This window comes from Schistocerca serialis, chromosome 4 (assembly GCF_023864345.2).
Source record: "Schistocerca serialis cubense isolate TAMUIC-IGC-003099 chromosome 4, iqSchSeri2.2, whole genome shotgun sequence".
NCBI classification, from domain to species: Eukaryota; Metazoa; Arthropoda; class Insecta; order Orthoptera; family Acrididae; genus Schistocerca; species Schistocerca serialis.
The window spans coordinates 245,226,337-245,245,078 of NC_064641.1; the positions used below are offsets into that span (position 1 = coordinate 245,226,337).

Genomic DNA, 18,742 nt, shown 5'->3' on the forward strand with positions numbered 1-18,742 from the left:
TAGACATATTTGTTTTGAAAGACCATTGTTATGAAACTTCCTGGCAGATTAAAGCTGTGTGCCGGACCGAGACTCGAACTCGGGACCTTTGCCTTTCGCGGGCAAGTGCTCTACCAACTGAGCTACCCAAGCACGACTCACAACCTGTACTCACAGCTTTACTTTTGCCAGAACCTCGTCTCCTACCTTCCAAACTTTACAGAATCTCTCCTGCGAACCCTTCAGAACTAGCACTCCTGAAAGAAAGGATATTGCGGAGACATGGCTTAGCCACAGCCTGGGGGATGTTTCCAGAATGAGATTTTCACTCTGCAGCAGAGTGTGCGCTGATATGAAGTTTGGAAGGTAGGAGACAAGGTACTGGCAAAAGTAAAGCTGTGAGGACGGGTCGTGAGTCGTGCCTGGGTAGCTCAGTTGGTAGAGCACTTGCCCACGAAAGGCAAAGGTCCCAAGTTCGAGTCTCGGTCTGGCACACAGTTTTAATCTGCCAGGAAGTTTCATATCAGCGCACACTCCGCTGGAGAGTGAAAATCTCATTCTGGAAACATCCCCCAGGCTGTGGCTAAGCCATGTCTCCGCAATATCCTTTCTTTCAGGAGTGCTAATGCTGCAGGGTTCGCAGGAGAGCTTCTGTAAAGTTTGGAAGGTAGGAGACGAGGTACTGGCAGAAGTAAAGCTGTGAGGAGGGGTCGTGAGTAATGCTTGTGTAGCTCAGTTGATAGAGCACTTGCCCGCGAAAGGCAAAGGTTCCGAGTTGAGTCTCGGTCCGGCACACAGTTTTAATCTGCCAGGAAGTTTCATATCAGTGCACACTCCGCTGCAGAATGAAAATCTCATTCTGAATATCACTGTTGTCAAATCCCTGAATATTGACCATTCCTCCTGAGGCACCCCGTGTTACTTTATACATTTCAGAAAAGAGTGATTATTTTAATACTGTATATACTGATGGTGTTAGCCAAATGATCTTCCTAAACTTCTTGTTTAGCTCTCGTGAGTCTACAAAATTTATGTCCTATTTGAGTTGTTTGTATGTAGCAGAGAGGTTTGTCAGAACTGGAATGTGCTGAAGATTTGACTGGGTGACTTCTTTCTTGAATTAATTTTTCACCCTGCATTGGAGTGTGTGCTGGTTTGAAACTATCTGACAGATTAAAAGTGTGAGCAGATTGCTTTTTTTAGGCGGTACTCTTAATTGTGAGCTATTAAGGCATGACTTGTTACCCTCTCTCACTGCTTCAACGGAGTGAAACATTAATTTTGGAAACAACCCCTAGGCTGTGACTAAGTCATTTCTCTGCAATATCCTCTCTTCCAGGAGTTCTGGTCAAGCAAGGTGTGCAGGAGAATGTCTTTGAAATTTTGATGGTAGGAGAGACGTACTCATACCAGTAGAATGAAGCTGTAAGGTTGGGTTATGTGTCGTGCGTCATGCCTGGATAACTCAGCTGGTAAGAGCAGCCAACAAAAGGCAATGTTCTGGTTTAAAATCCCAGTCCAGCACAAAGTTATAATCTTCCAAGTTTCAGGATTGCTTTGTTTCTTATGGTTCCCTCTCCATAATCCAAGCAATTCAAAAAATACCCCCGGCAGCTTACATGTCGTGCAGAACTTTCAGAACTCCTTTCTCAGGCAGCAGAATTTGAAGAGAGGTTGGCAGTGCCAGAGAATTGTGGTCAGCAAGACCACCAACCCTTGTGTAGTGTGATTTCGTTGGGTCACTTTGGATAAAGTCATTATCACCTATTTCCTTGTGTGATATACACCTCTGGTGCTTGGACTTTTACCCCACAGAGGAAACACTCAAGTTTGTGCTACTTCTGGTGTACGTTGTTGTACACTTTCAAACAATGGAAAATCCAGGATGGAATGTAACAGTAGTGGCTTCAGCTGCCAGAGATCACAGTCATGTGTGTGAGTTGCGTTTGCATGATTTCATCTGTCTTCTGCTTTTGACAAAGGCCTTGTTGGGCAAAAGCTTATTTTGTGACAGTCTTCTTGTTTTGCCTATGAGCGAGTCAGCTGCTATATGGTTTGGTTCTTAGTAAACTTTTACAGATTGCATTTGGTTTTGTAAAATGGTAACTCTAAATCTGAATGAGAACTAGCCGTCTCTCATGTGAAAAGGAGATAAATGTGGCAGGTTTTAAAAAAAAAGGATTTTGGAAGGAAATTTAAATGTGTGGTAGAGTGACTCGCCCATTTGTTTTTATGTAGCAGTTAGCCAGCAACATGCCTCTTCCAGAGAATTTTAGTTGTTTGTTCTTACAATTGTGTTCATCCACAGTTATTTTAGAGCCTTTTAAAATTAGTGGTGATCTGTTCTTGGCACTTCTTAATTTCATACTGGCTTCATATACAGGGTGCTAAGTCATAACACCCCTTGTATCTCCCCAACTGTAATAGAAACGAACATGCTGTTTGGACAGTGAATTGCAGGGACAGGGGCTACTTGAATACATTACATTTCATGTTTGTGCTATTTTTTATTACAGAGATATGAGGCCATCTTTGGTTTTTTAAATGGAACGCTATGTTAAATTTCAGCGTAACATGATGGGCTTAAAAAGACTGTTTCAAATATGTGTATATCATAATATTTAGGTGAACAGTTTTTGAGACACAGATATGTTCTCGTATCGTGTTTGTCCAATGTGACCTTTCCTGTTCCGTAGAGTCCATGATAAACGTTGCGAGTCCGTCCTTACACAAACACGCCCATTTACTCAACCATATTAATACATACTGCGATATTTTGTGCAAATATTATTCAGTTATTTGACAGCTGTGATACCAAAATACAGTTTAAAATACTACAAAATGTTAATACATTTTAAGTAACAGAAATACAAATGTAAATGAGGAGTCCCGTATTGGTCATAATTGTTTTTTAGTTCAAAATATTTCGTATTGATCACAATACGAAGTGCACACACACACACACACACACACACACACACACACACACACACACACACACACAAAGATGCAAAATACATACTGTACATGATACAAAACTTTACTGAAGCATGTGCTCAAAATGCTTCCCCTCTGCTGCAGCGCATATTTGTAGTCGCCGTTCGAATGATTTGTGAATGGCTGTGAGGGTGTTACGTGAGATATCAGCACATGCTTCGATGATACGTTGCTTCATATCATCTGGCTTAGTTGGTATTTGAGCATACACTTTGTTTGATTGCTTCCCATGGAAAAAATCAAGAGGGGTCAAATCAGGAGACCGGGCTGGCCACTTCACTTCAGCATGTTGTCCTATCCAACAATCCAGGAACTTTTAATTTAACAGCTCTGTAGCCACATGGGAAGAGTGAGCAGGATAGCCGTCATGTTGGAACCACATGCACTGATGTGTAGTTAGTGGTACCCCTTCCAGCAAAATGGGCAGAACGTTTCGCAGGAACTGTGCATAGTTATTCCCATTTAGTATACCCCAAATGACATATGGCCCCACAATGACATTTCCGACAATGCTGCACCACACGTTAACACTCCACAGTTGCTGATACTGTACCTGTCAAAGCCAATGAGGGTTCTGTACTGACAAGTAACGCATATTATGCAAATTCACATTACTGTGGTTGGTGGTCGCTTCATCAGTAAAAAGCACCTGTTGAAAAAAACGTTGGATCATTTTGCAGGCGCTGCAGGCCAGTTTGGCAAAATTGCTGGCGCTGATAGAAATCCACACCGGAGATTGCTAGATATAATGAGAGGTGAAATGGGTGAAATCTATGCCTGTGCAATATGGTTAGAACACTTCTCTGACTTGTACCACATTCTGAGGTGATATGTTGCGACAAAACAGTAGGGTTGTTATGCGCCAATGCTAGAACGCCCTCTTCATGTACCTCGCCAGTTTCAGTTTTCTGCCTTGTCCTCTGTATGGCTTTCCGTGATCCCGATTCAAGTAGTTTCTTCCAAATATGAGCAAGAAGCTGGCGCATAGGATGCTCACAATCAGGATACAGCTCTCCATATTGCTTTATTGCTCTAATAGCATTTCTTTTGCATTCACCATACTCTAGAAGCATATCTAGCTTTTTTTCGTTGGTGTACATGTCTGCTTCAAGAAACTGTGACGGAAATGCGATGTCTCATTACCTCTGTAGCACATTTATATCCTTCTCTCCATCTACCTCGTACGTCACCTCGCGGCGTTATCGAAAGCAGGAAAACAACGCCTTCCCTTTTAAGTTCCTCAGTGGTCAGCAGTAAAGGTCGCATTGGACAATGTCGCTTCGAAGAACGAATACGATACGGGAACATATATGTGTCTCAAAAACTATTTGCCTAAATATTATGATATACACATATTTGAAGCGGTATTTTTAAGCCCATATGGTTCCATTTTAAAAACCAAAGATGGCCTCATATCTCTGTAATAAAAAATAGCACAAACATGAAATGTGATGTATTCAAGTAGCCCCTGTCCCTCCAATTCACTGTCCAAATGGCATCTTTGTATCTATTACGGTTGGGGAGATACAAAGGGTGTTATGACTTAGCTGCCTCACCCTGTATATCCTTAACTCAGTAATGTGCTTGGAGGTTGATGGGTTCAAACCCTTACTGAGGTGATCTAAAAGTAAGGTAGATTACACACGCACACACGCACGTCTCCCTGCAAAATTACCTTTCTGCAATTTTTTCTACAATGATTAGTAAATTTTGTAAATAGGTTAGGGAGAAGGAGAAATTATTGAAAAGTATTACTTGTATTAACTACCATATACTAATGAAAAATTTTGCATCAAATTAAACCTATCAGTTTAGTAAATAAATTCTAAATTGTATAAACTTCCTAAAAATTTTGAAAGTGGAACAAAGAAAATCTTATTGTTTATGGCAGCTAATATACATTGGTCCTTATAGGTACAACCAGCAGGCACTGGGAACGGACTATCCAGTGAGATTTCGTGCAAGAACTACTCATACATGGGTTTAAAGGTTAGCACTGTGATAAGGAAAGGAACTTAAGACTTTCAATGTTGTACAATGTGTCATATTTTTATTCGCAGTAGAATGACAACAAAATACCTAATACCAGGAGCTTGTGCAGTGCAACCCAGTGGTAGAGCACACTTTTGTTTGCATGAGGATTTAACTTAGATGAACAGAGCAAAGCTGTCTATAGACATGTTGGTCAACAACTCCTGCATTATGTTAATGTCGCAGAAGGCTTATTCTTGAGTTCTGTTTAATTTATACAGCACAAATGAAACTTGGTAGCAGCTAAAGAATGGCTGGATTGGCAGTAAATTACGTATCCCTTCCACCTCTTTTTTTTTTTTTTATTACATCCTCCACTGCCACTTCTTGCTCCAGCCCTCAGTTGGCAGAAACGAATGCATATTTGCATCAGAACGCACTTGCTGACATTAGAGACATCACATTATCAAAGCAAAGTAGCAGCAAATACTCCATCATTGAACATGATTGAGCTGTGTAGGTGGCAAATGTGTGAACCAAGTGTACTGTTAACATATAAACTATGTTAATGATAAATGTCTGGTCAGTAGTAGTGGTCTTTATGTTTTTACTTCAACAAAATGACACTGTGACAACAGGGTGCATTTACAGTTGTGGGTTGAGGGAAAGGGTTCTTCATGTAGCCAAGAAAATGATATTAACACCTGTCGTAGTTAATTCTGTAATGTCCTTTCTTTCTTTCTGTATCTTCTTCTTCTTTCTTCCCACCCCCAGTCAGTTTTTGTACCCTCTTTTGTGTACACCCGTGCTTTGGGTGTACGTTGTTACAATCCAGGATCGGTTCAGTGCTCTTACAAAAGGACATGAAATGTTTTCACTTTGAATATACAGGGTGTACATAAAGTCTGGGAACACTTTCAATTATTTATTGCACAAGAACTAAACACTGGACAGATGTCATTGCATTTTGAAGAGAAACTCTGAAAGTTTTTTTCACAAACATTTGATATGTGAATCAGGAGTGACACAGCAGACGTCAATATGGTAATCGAATTCTTGCCATACCTGTCCCATTATGGCATCGTCGACTGTGGCAGTCCCTTCCTGTATTCTCTCCCAGAACTCTGCTACGTAACATGGTAGATGTGGTACACACACCAGACCTTTACTGTGTCCCCACAGAAAAAACTCACACGGAGTGAGATCTGGTGTTTTTGTCGAACTCCAACACACAGTAAGCTCGCTCTGCACCTGAACTCGCCATGTTTGCAACTAGCACTGACTATTGGCAAATTATGAAAATACGCTGTGGCGGTATACATGGATACATGGAGGAGGAGGGGGGGGGGGGGGGGGACTTTCAGGGTGTCTCTTCAAAACGACATAAGGCCTATATATGATATCTGTACAATTTTTGGTTCTTGTGCAATAAATAATTGAGTGTTCCCAGACAAGGCAAACACAGAAAGATTAGAGTCTGAAAAATGAAAACAGCTATAACCAAAATAGTTAAATTTTTTGCCATCAAAAAACATTTCAGTTAAGTCAGTGGTATATAATTACACAATAAATTTTACTATGTAGATATGATTGTGAAAAGTTTTTTATGTGTTTCCTATGAGAGAATAGCCATCAGACAAGGCAAGACAATTTGGACACATTGAGTTTCATTGTTGTACTTGATATATGATGATGATGAAATTTCAAGGTCAGTGACAGTATCCAAGCTCCGGACTCCTGTGGCTTGTGGAAGCCTCTTAACAAGAAGCCTTCATGTGTAAGGTTTCGTGACCTTAAAGGATATTTATGTGGAAATGTCTAATTGAAAGTGCAGTTCTCGGAATGTTTTACTGTAGCAGTTGTTGGTTAAGATGTAAGATATGTGAATGTGGTCAGTTCTCCATGAATAATAATTACAGAATATTATCTTCTATTGCAAAGCTAATCATGTTCGCGTACAATTTTCTGAATTGTGTATACTCACAACATAAAGTTAGGAAACTATCACTGTGACATTTCTCAAAGGAATGGTCCATAATGATTGCTTATTATTGTCTTTGCTTCTGAGTGGTTGATTTTTATACAGCTGTTTCCCTGTTCTCAAAGGTTTTCTGAATTTTCCTTCACGTGAGGTCTGTCTTGTCCACAGTTATGCATGCTTTGAAAGATTTGCATTTGTCTTCTAGCTATTACAGTTTTTTCCATTCTTCACTTCTTAGAGGTCTCAGTAATCTTTTGCCTTACTCATTTACTCCATTTTTATAATTTATCCTTTCATCAATGGGATTTCGTATCTTTTGTGTTATCCAAATATTTCTGCTGTGGTTGTCTTTTTGTATCATTCCCCTGCTGCCTTCACTACATCATCCTTCAGAGCTACCCGTTCATTTTCTATTTGTAGTTCTTTCCCGTATTTCTGTTGGGCATTGCCTAATGCTCTCTTTAAACCATCTAGTGATTGCCAGTCGGGTTCCATCTCCTTAATTTCCTTCCTTTTTTGAAATTTCTTCAGCATTATTCTGCATTTCATACTTACAAATTATGGTCATAATTTACACCATTAAATAACCTATCAAAAACCTTTAATTGCCTACAGGTCTCTTTCAGTGATTAAATGGTGCTTAGTACAAAATCCTACCAGGCCACATTCCTTTCCCCCACTGTGTGCTATTTTGCAATTTTTCCTTCACTTCTTTTTGCTACTACTTCATTAATGTCTCATCATGACAATTAAATTATCATTTCTTGCTCCAGTCCGTAGAATGTTATCCTGCTGAGTAACTTTCTGCCCCCACCCCCACCCCCCACCCCCAAACTGTGAGATCTAAATGTTGAAGTAGTTCACCTTTAAAATATTTTATAGATGCAGATGACACCACCATCTTACCATGTGGTATAGTTGCAGGTCGGTCGGTAATACAATTACTATAGTTCCCCATTTGCAATGGACATTCTCATGCCTGGTAAGATAACAATGCGTACTTAATACCTTCAACCCCACAATTTGCTGGGTGCAGAGTTACTGACAGAGCTTTTCTTGGCACTCCCCTGCCCATTATTTCTCAGGGGGGGGGGGGGGGGAATTTGGTTCTAATGTGGGGCCTGGCTACCACATGCCCCAGGGGTTGAATTATTGAGCATGTCATATATTCAGAGAGTATCTGCCTTTTGAATTTTGGTCAGATGACACACTTTTCTACATCTGCAGGATCGTCTTTTGTGATTCTAAAGGTTTTTGCTCTCCAATTCTTGCAGACTCTGTTCAGTGGGAAATGGCCAGATTTGCATTCCAGTTACCACTTTCTGGTGTGGATCCACCTGGTGACTAGGGTGGTAATTCACAGGAGACCACGAAGATGGATGCTCCAAAGGACAAAGTGGATACTATACAGTTAGCAGGCCATCTTCAAACAACAGAATTGTGCCCAGGAAATGCTGAATTATATCACCAGTGTAATCCACTGAGCTGCCTTCAATTCCATTCCCCAGGCGAGCAACCATCTTAGACATCAGCCTGTTCTTGAGTGGAAAGAAAATGTCACTCAACAAACAGATCCAGGCACACACCTTTGTGGAAATTCAAATACCATCCAGCAGCTAGAAATCTTCACGCATTCAGGACAACAAGGACACAAGCAAGGCAAATAATAAAAGAATGGTAGAGGAACTCCTGGAAGTTATTGGCGACTTCATTAATTGGTCCACCTTCGCCACACAATTTTGGGAATCAGTAAGGATGATTTTAGGCAAGGGCCTTTCCATGAGAAATGGGAGTTTGGTGGACACACATAGAGATGTGGCTCAGGTTTAAGCTGAACACTTTTTTACCATTTCTTTGTCATCTGGACAAACTTCTGAGTTCTAGGCACATGATAGAACTCTGGAGATGAGAAGGCTCTACTTCTTCTTATTTGATAAGGAGATCTACAATCATCAATTCTCCATTTAGGAATTATAAACAGATCGGGTCATAGCCAGAGACTCTTCTTCATGGCGAAATCAGATTCATTATGCTATGGTCTGTCATCTGTGCCATGGACCCAAAGGCAATCTCCTTTCTTGTTTGTCAGATTTGGTTTTATGGACAGGAGCCCACCAACTTAATGTATGTACCACAGTTTTATCTGTACATGGATGGATCCCACCAAGCGAATGCACTTGCTTGTTCAGCTGTTTTGTCTGATAAAGCTTTCCAACTAGGCTACACTTTTCAGAACAACTTGCAGATTATGATGCGGAATTACATGATATTAAGATGGCACTCAAGTAGATTCAGCAGCTTTACAGTAAAAAGTTTCTTGTCCATCCTGACTTACTCAATAGACTACAAGCAGTCCATCAACTCTATCCTGTAGACCAGTTGATTCAGATCATCCATGATAGCTTGCAGCAGATGCAACACTGAGGTAAAGAAACGGTCTTTTGCTGGTCACCTGGACATGTTGAAATACAGGGACATGACACATCTGACAAAGCAAACAAAGAAGCTTGTAGGGATGGTATTGCATGTTGGAAGTGCTGTCCCCTTGCATGTCACTATCTCATTGTCTGACTGAAGAATTGTGTGGGAAAGCAGCTCAAATTGACTGTGCAGGCATGGTGGACTTCATGTCAATCAAGTCGATGGAAAGAAGGGTAGCTCACCATATTGCACATTTGAAACTGCCCATTAACACTCGGTTCCTTCCTCTGTGGGAGGCTCCAACAGTCTTTGAAGTTTGTGGTGGGTAGCGTGTCCTGTTCAGCATGTTTTGGCTATATGTGTTTGTAAACTGACATAAGGGAAACCCTCAGTTTGGCTGGAGAGCTGCTCACTAAACTGACATAAGGGAAACCCTCAGTTTGGCTGGAGATCTGCTCACCACCCTCGCTGATGCCGACACCAGTGTAACATGAATTTTGAAATTTTGTGAACTGTCAGGTCTCATCTCTAAAGTGCCAGGGTCATGAGATTAGTGTGCTCTGAATGGATAGCCCAAGAAGTTAAGCCTTTTTATACACGATTTTCACTGTCATAGTTTAGTGTATCATGTCAGCAGCTTTTTTATCATTGATACATGGACTTTAATGTGTTTTAAGTAACTCTGCCACTGGAGACAGTCTTTGTGGTGTCTCCCCCCCCCCCCCCCCTTCCACAACCCCCCCTCCCCCCTTGCACCACCACCACCACCACCACCACCACCACCACCACCACGAGAGTGGCATGCTGGTACTTTTCAAGGGTATTTATGACGATTCTACTGAGTGCTCCACCGCCACCACCACCACCACCACCACCACCACCACCAACAACAACAACAACAACAACAACATTGTCGTCGTCATAATCTACACTGAAGAGCCAAAGAAACTGGTGTCCCTGCCTAATATCATTTAGCGCCCCCGTGAGCACGCAGAAGTGCCGCAACAAGACGTAGCATGGATATGACCAATGTCTGTAGTAGTGCTGGAGGGAATTGACGCCCTGAATCCTGCAGGGCTGTCCGTAAATCCGTAAGAGTACGAGGGGGTGGAGTTCTCTTCTGAACAGCACTTTGCAAGGTGTCCCAGATGTGCTCAGTAATGTCATGTCTGGGGAGTGTTTAAACTCAAAAGAGTGTTCCTGGAGCCACTTTGTAGCAATTCTGGATGTGTGAGGTGTCGCATAGTCCTGTTGGAGTTACCCAAGTCTGTCAGAATGCACAACTGACATGAATGGATGCAGGTGATCAGACAGGATGTTTACATGTGTGTCTCCTGTCAGTCGTATGTATACATATCAGGGGTCCCATATCACTCCAGCTGCACACACCCCACACCATTTCAGAGCCTCTACCAGCTTGAACAATCCCCTATTGACATACAGGGTCCATGGATTCATGAGATTGTGTCCATACCCATACATGTCCATCTGCTCAATACAACTTGAAATGAGACTCATCCAATCAGGCAACTTGTTTCCAGTCATCAACAGTCCAATGTCAGTGTTTACGGGCCTAGGCGAGGTGTAAAGCTTTGTGTTGTGCAGTCATCGAAGGAACACGAGTGGGCCTTCGGCTCCAAAAGCCCATATTGATGATGTTTTTTGAATGGCTTGCACACTGACACTTGTTGATGGCCCAGCACTGAAATCTACAGCAATTTGTGAAAGGGTTGCATTTCTGTCGAGTTGAATGGTTCTCTTCAGTTGTTGTCATTCCCGTTGTTGCTGGATATTTTTCCAGTCGCGGTGAAGTCGGAGATTTGATGTTTTTTCGGATTCCTGATATTCACTGTACGCTCGTGAAATGGTTGTACGGGAGAATGCCCACTTCATCGCTACCTGTGTCCCATCGCTCGTGTGCCAGCTATAACACCACGTTCAAACTCACTTAAATCTTGATAACCTGTCATTGTAGCAGCAGTAACTGATCTAACAACTGTGCGAGACACTTGTCTTATATAGGCATTGCCAACGGCTGTGCCGTATTCTGCCTGTTTACATATCTCTGTATTTGAATATGCATGCTTGTACCAGTGTCTTTGGCACTTCGGTATAATTCCCCATTGCTTTCAGCCATGCCTCCATACCTGTGTAGCAAGGCCATGGTGACAGCTATTAGTTTGTCAGGTATTTTACTGACACTCTCAGATGTGGTTGCAGGAATTGGTGTTGTTGATGTGTGCAAGTTGCCTACTGTGGCAGAGTCATTAGTTTATTGGGACGAGAACACAAAATACCCTTCTCGAAATGTCAGAACAAAAGTAGACTTCCTTTGGAACTTATCCATTCTTCTCTTTCCACATGAAAGTGCAAGATGTATAACCATGAGACTCAACTAGACTTGGAGTGCAGATTATGTACAGTAAGATATGCTTGTGTAATTGGACAGCCCTCCACATAGGTAACTGCTCTTTGTGGCGTATTCCTGGGGCAGTCTGTCCTAGAGATCCGTGTATTGACTGTTAAAATTATAGCACAGTTCAAAACTGTTATGTAACTTTCTAAATGTGAAACTTTTGATGCCTATGCTATTTTGCACAGAAACTGGGCAACTAGAAAAACTGAGTGGGGGGGGGGGGGGGGGGGGAGATATTTCAAGGTAGAGTAAAAATTAAAAATAAAAAGGAAAACAGGATCTTTAGTTGTAGTTCAAGAATTGAAATGCTGGATCAAAAATTTTAGTGTTGTAATTACCTTGTGTTATTCATTGCATAAAGAAAATACAACAAGAGCTTGGATTTATAGACCTATCTGCTTAGCAAACTCCTATAGATAGTCATAAACTCATAAAACATTAAACTAGATTTGGAAAAAAATGGATAAGTGGTTCACTGGTTATGTGAGTTGTAATTGATACAAAGATCTTCATTCATAAATCATTCTATGCGTGCAAATGTTATGTGTTGTAAGCTTGTATGTGTAATTGATATTTTTAGTACAGGTAACAGTTCAGCCTATTATTTTTTCCGGGAAAATTTTAATATTTTAAGAAGACAAATGTCTCTATAAAACATTACTAACACTACTGAGACATTTTAAAAAAAGTTTTTAATTTTTATCTTTCAGAGCACTTCATGCATATGTGTTGTGAAGATGCCACGAAATGAGCAGGTTCTGAATCATTATAATGACTTTGGCTTACGTTCTTATGTGTTTTTTTGGTTATTAGTTAGGAATATCAGGTTCTTAGCACTCACCATTATTTTTTTTCTTTTTTTGCAACATAGTAGCTGTGCCTGGGAACAAAGTGTCACTGATTTAAGAGAGCATGCATGCAGTATGAAATTTATATCCAAGTGATAAGCTTGATACTTTACCCGCAAGTGTGCGTCCTGTTGTGTTTTTGATACTTTCAACTAAAACTTGTAGCCTGCCCATCTTTCCTTTTCCTTTAGTACTCATTAAGCAATAGTGGCTTACATGATTGTGACACATTTGCTTAACAGCACTTATGCTTCTACATAATTTTATTATTATTATTTAATTGTTATTTCCCATAGTGCTCAGAGCCATTTAATTGTTATTTAATGGCACTAAACTGCCCCTATTATCTCTTGTACACAGTGGCATGTCAAAAAACTGAAATTAATGTAATAATAATCTGCATGTCTAAAATCGAGTTTGGGATTATGTTATTGAGCACTAATAAAAAGTAAGATAGTTTAAAAGAAAAGGGATGCTAACAACACAAGAATGAAAATTGCTGTTGAGAAATCGGTAAAGTATGTACAAACGTGTTTCAATGTGTACGTGAAGATTAAGAGTAGATATCCATTGTAGGCAAAAGATAGGTGCAAAGAAAATCATATGTATGTATGCACTCACAGGTGGCAGTGTTCGAAACAAGAGTGAAAAGTATGGCTACGAAGTCTTACGCGACATATTTCTGGAATAAAAATCTCTCGGTATACATGCTGTGTCAATTCAGGATAAAACTGCAAGCTTTCAACCACTACCTCCATGGTCATTGTCAGGGCTAAAACTGACTGTCGTAAACTAGCGAGGCTCCCACTTTTATATGCAAAGGACGGCTTCTGATTGGCTGGAATACGTCATAGCAATAGCCCACCCATCGTATTACTGGGACTCTGTGATCCGGGAAGCAGTCGAAATTAGACTTAGCAATAGTACGTTTGACAGAGACAACTGCTATGCACTTAGCAGCACCTGGAAGAGTGCATTGGATAAAGAAAAATCGCAGAGGAAAACTTCCCGCACTTTACCTCCTGATTCAAGGGATGGCGCTGCAAGCAACGTGGGATAGAAACCACATTTATGGAAGTAGAGGGCACCACTTCACTATGCGCCATATCGCTGTTGCTATGATGTATTCCAGCCAATCAGAAGCCGTCCTTTGCATATAAAAGTGGGATCCTCGCTAGTTTAAGACAGTCAGTTTTAGCCCTGACGACGACCATGGAGGTAGTGGTCGAAAGCTTGGAGTTTTATCCTGAATTGACGCGGCATGTATACCGAGAGATTTTTATTCAAGAGTGAAAGTGGTTATAATTGTTTGCTAATAATTATGGTAGACCTATTTGTTAAACAAAACCAGTTTTTTCTGGTAGCATGCTAAGTTTTAGTGGTTAGGAAAGCTGTAAATGTAATTTTGTAGCATTTTATTTAATTTTTCTTTATGAAGAAGTGAGGGAAGGAAAACAGGTCTTTCAACAATCAGTTCTTTCATTACAAAAATTTGTATTTTATGTATTTGGAGACACCGAGTATGAGAGGAGAAATACTTATGAGACAGCATTAAAAGAAAGAACAAATTGTGTATTGAGTATGAAGTTTAGAAATTATTACTGACAAAGAAGTGTAATAAGTATTATTTTATGAATATATTAGCATGTAGAAAGAATAAATTAAAAAATAAGGGAACAAGTCTCATGAAATTTCAGCAATATATCAAAATTAATCAGAAAAAAATCCTCAAGCCTTGTGTTAAAGTGACTGCTGGGAAAAATAAGTGGTGGTAGACTAGATTAGATTGGTTTTGAAACCATTGTCTACGAAAACATTACTGGTAACGTACAGAAAATGACATGATGAATAAAATGTATCCAACCATGTAAAAAGACATTGTCATTTGATACAAAAGTAATAAGTGAATTCAAAGAGAAATGTAATGGGCTATAGTGAATGTAGAAAAATAATTACCACCAGCAATTTTTATAACAATGGTACGATAAAGTTTTTGTTTGTTGGAACTTCTTGGTGTTGAGTTTGGGAAGAAAGTGATTATAGAAGTTTAGAAAAATCTGGATACTTCAAATGGTTGTTCACAGAACACTTATAAAGTAAATTTAAGCACTGCATGAGCATTGTTATGTGATATTTATGCTTGAAGGTGTTTGCAGTACAGTGAGGTGTTACAGATTGTTGCTGTTCAGTGCACTTTGAATGCTGCCACATTTTATTGCTTAAACTTCTGTTTATTTATGCTATTTATTTTCGTATTTTTGGTGACTTCTATTAACAGTTTCACCTATCTGTGACTGCACAGGACAGCAGCTACAAAATGTAATGTCTGGGTACCAAATGTATGTTGAATATATATTTTTTTCTTATTTTGTGGTATAATTATGAGACACCTCATGATCATACGTACTCTAAAAGTCCCATCCAGCAACAATGTGGAAGGAGAAGTACATAATAAGTTTAGATTTTCCTATTTCTTACTGCTTTGAGTGCAATGATTCAATTACAGACCCTGCTGCGGTGAGAATGAATGTAATTAATTGTTGAAGACAGAGTGGAAAGTTACTAGACAGGTAGCGTAATTGACCAACAATTTAAATTCAGTTTATTGAAGTATAGCAGTTGGCTTAACTTATTTTGAAATGCTGATGACAATCCTCAGAGTGTGTGGCAACATCATAGTGTGGTAAAATATGAGCCACATTCTTTCGTATTTTATTTGTGGGAACATTTCTTCTCTGTTCTAACCCGCCACAGTATTGAGTCAGTTGTATGAATTTCGGTATTACCATTTTCATCTCCTGTTGTAAACACTGAGCTGAAAGATGGCTTGCGCAACATTTCTCTTCGCTTGAATGTGCATAAAAATTAGTGGGGAGTGTGTTGGCATAATTTTAATTGGTTTAAATAAGACCATCCTTGCACTTCAGCTACAACTTTATATTTTGTACTTTGATAGTAATGTAAATGGTTCATACTTTGAGTCCATTTTCAACTGTCTATGCTGCAGAACTAAGAACATGAATCATATTATTTAAATTACATCAGCATGCCAATACATATGAGTAAATACCATTACTCATGGCCTGTATTTACACAAAGAATAGATTTCATTACAGTTAGCAACAACACATTAATCTGTTATTCTGTTAATTTGTTCTTTGTAATCCAAGTGGAGCAGTAAACATCAGGTGATTTACATTGTCTGCTGCACAGAGATTATGTACGAAATCAGGTCACAACCCGTTGGTTGTTTTTTGTCCCACAAACCCAACTCGCACTTTTCTCACATGACATCCTGAAAGCTATGGATCAAGGAAGTCGGGTAGATGGAGTATTTCGTGATTTCTGAAAAGCATTTGTCTCAGTACCACACCTGTGCTTTTTATCAAAATTGTGGTCAAATGGGGTATCAGACAAAATATGTGACTGGATTGAGGATTTCTTGGTAGGGCAGATGTTGCATATTATCTTGGCTGGAGAGTCATTGTCAGATGTAGAAGTAAATTCGAGAGTACCCCAGGGAAACGTGTTGGGACTCTTGCTGTTCATGTTGTATGTTGTATTAATGATTTGTAGGCAATATTAATAATAACCTCAGACATTTCGTAGATGATGCTGTTATCTGCAACAAAATACTGTCAGAATGAAGCTGCACATATAGTCAGGCAGATCTTGATAAGATTTCAAAGTGGTGCAATTATTGGCAGATTGATTTAAATTAGCTCGATTTAAATTGTCAAAAACGTAAAATTGTGCACTTCACAAAAAAAATAATAGTGTCCTTTGAGTCACAGTTAGACTCTGTAAACTCGTACAAATATCTTCGTACAACGCCTACTAAGGACATGAAATGGAATGATCACATAGGCCCAGTCATGGATAAAACAGGTAACAGACTCTGGCTTATTGATATAATACTAGGGAAATGCAACCAGTCTACAAAGGAGATTGCTTACAAATCACTCATGGGAGCCTGCTTACAAATCACTCATGGGAGCCATCTTAGAGTATTGGTCAAGTGATCAGACTAACTGCAGCATGCATAGAGGCATTTAGTCATATCAACTGTGCTCCATACTGAATGGAACGGGAAGAAACTATAACAACTTGTAGAGTGGGATATACCCTCTGCCATGCACTTCAGTGTTTCGCAGAGTCTAAGGTGTAGATGTAAAAATGAACAACATAATGTCAATCCTTCAGAGTAAATATACTTTATTAACCACTCCTACTTAACACAGTTTTTCATTAAAAATGCATACAAATAGAATTAAATAAAGATAACATGAAGCAGATTATGTTCTAAAGAACTTATTAATTTTGAAGAATGTAGAAAGTAATGGTAAAGGTTTAATTGGATATGATGATGGAAGTAGTGTTAACACCTTGAAGGCCACTAATTTTTCAGGGATCTATTACTTACTGGGTGAAAGTCAATAAGTCTTATTAAAAAAAGTCAGTGAATTGTGTGAGAAAAATAAAAGTAGTAGTAGTTAGAAAGATTGGACTGAAAAGTATTTTTCATTAATTGGTCAGAAAGTTCAGGACTAGAACAGTTATGCTAACACACTCTTACAAGAAAAGGCACCTATGTTATCCATAAGGGTGTATTGGTACTCAACACTGTTGCTCTACATCATGGCCTCACAAATTTCATCATTCAATTGCTGCTTTCCTGTAATAATTATCCTGTCACTTTGTTTGTCTCTCACATGTCTGCTTCATCTGCAACTACTCTGCAAGCCACCATAGAATGCTCTGTACCACTACTAGTCACTCCATTTCCTGTCCCACTAGTAAATGGAGTGAGGGAAAAAGACGGTGTATATTGTTAATTTCTATTATCTTGTCTTCACAGTTCTTACATAAAATGTACATTGGCATCAGTAGAATCATACTGCGATTGGCAGCAATGTTGGTTCTCTAATTTTTCTCAATAGTATTTCGTGAAAAGAACATTGTCTTGCATCCAGGGATTCCCATTTGAGTTCTTGAAGTATCTCTGTAAAACTCTCATATTGATCAAACCTACTGGAAACAAATCTAGCAGTACTCCTCTGAATTGATTTGACATCTTCCTTCAATCTGACCTGGCGAGGATCCCAAATACTCAAGCTGTACTCAAGAATAGGTTGCACTAGGGTTCTGTACGAGGTCTCCTTTACAGACAAATTAGGCTTTCCTAGAACTCTCCCAAAAAAACTGAAGTTGACAATTCACCTTCCCTATTAGTACTAATGCTACTACTGTTATTGCTACTAACCTTATGTGCTCATTCCATTTCATATTGATTTGCAACATTATGCTTACATATTTAATTGATGTTACTGTGTCAAGCAGTACACCACTTATACTGTATTTGAACATTACAGATTGTTTTTCCTTACTCATCTGCACTAACTTAAATTTTTCTACATTTAGAGCAAGCTGCCATTCATTACACCTAGTAGAAATTGTGTATCATTTATGTGTGTAGAGAACAAGAGTGGTCCTATTACACTTTCCTGAGGCATTCCTGAAGATACCGTTGCCTCTGATAATCACACGCCGTCCAGGACAACATACAAAGACTTGAGTCACTTGTGTATCTCAGAAACTATTTTGCATGCTCTGACCTTTATCAGTCTACAGTGGCAGCAGTGTCAAACACTTTCTGGAACTTAAGGACTAAGGAATCTGCCTGTTGCCCATCAACCATGGTTCACAGGATATGGTGCAAGAAAAGGGCAAGCAGAGTTTTTCAGAAGTGACGCTTTCCAAATCCATTGATGATGTGGAGAGATGTTTTTCTATCTCAAGAAAATTTATTATGTTTGAGCTTAGAACATGCTCAAGAATTCTGCAACAAACTGATGTTAAGGATATTGGCCTGTAATTTTATGGGTCTGTTCTTTTACACTTCTTATATAAGGGAGTCACTTGGTTTTGCATAGCTGCTTGGGATTGTGTGCTGGAATAAAGCCCCATTGCTGAATGATAAAAACACTGCTAGCCTTCTTGGTGGATTTTTTTAAACTTTAACAGCCATGGTTGCTGTGATGACATTGTGGTCACCAATTGCTGTCTACTTTGACTGTGTCAGTAAATCAGGCTCCTGTTTGTAGCTACAAGGTCTAAAATATTTCCATT

The 18,742-nt window shown here is 39.5% G+C and overlaps 1 protein-coding gene across 9 annotated transcripts in view; it reads left to right on the top strand.

Annotated features, from left to right (window-relative positions):
- LOC126473643 (transmembrane GTPase Marf) overlaps window positions 1-18,742 on the top strand; it is a 180,187-nt gene that overhangs the window by 31,619 nt on the left and 129,826 nt on the right. The window contains exon 2 of one of the 9 annotated variants that reach the window (XM_050100842.1): window positions 12,476-12,520. The exons of 7 other annotated variants lie outside the window; for them this stretch is intronic. The gene's annotated coding sequence lies outside the window, so the exon portion shown is untranslated. Of the gene's footprint in view, window positions 1-4,911; window positions 4,966-12,475; window positions 12,521-18,742 lie in introns of those variants that run through there. One more of the 9 variants, XM_050100840.1, reaches the window with a different exon arrangement.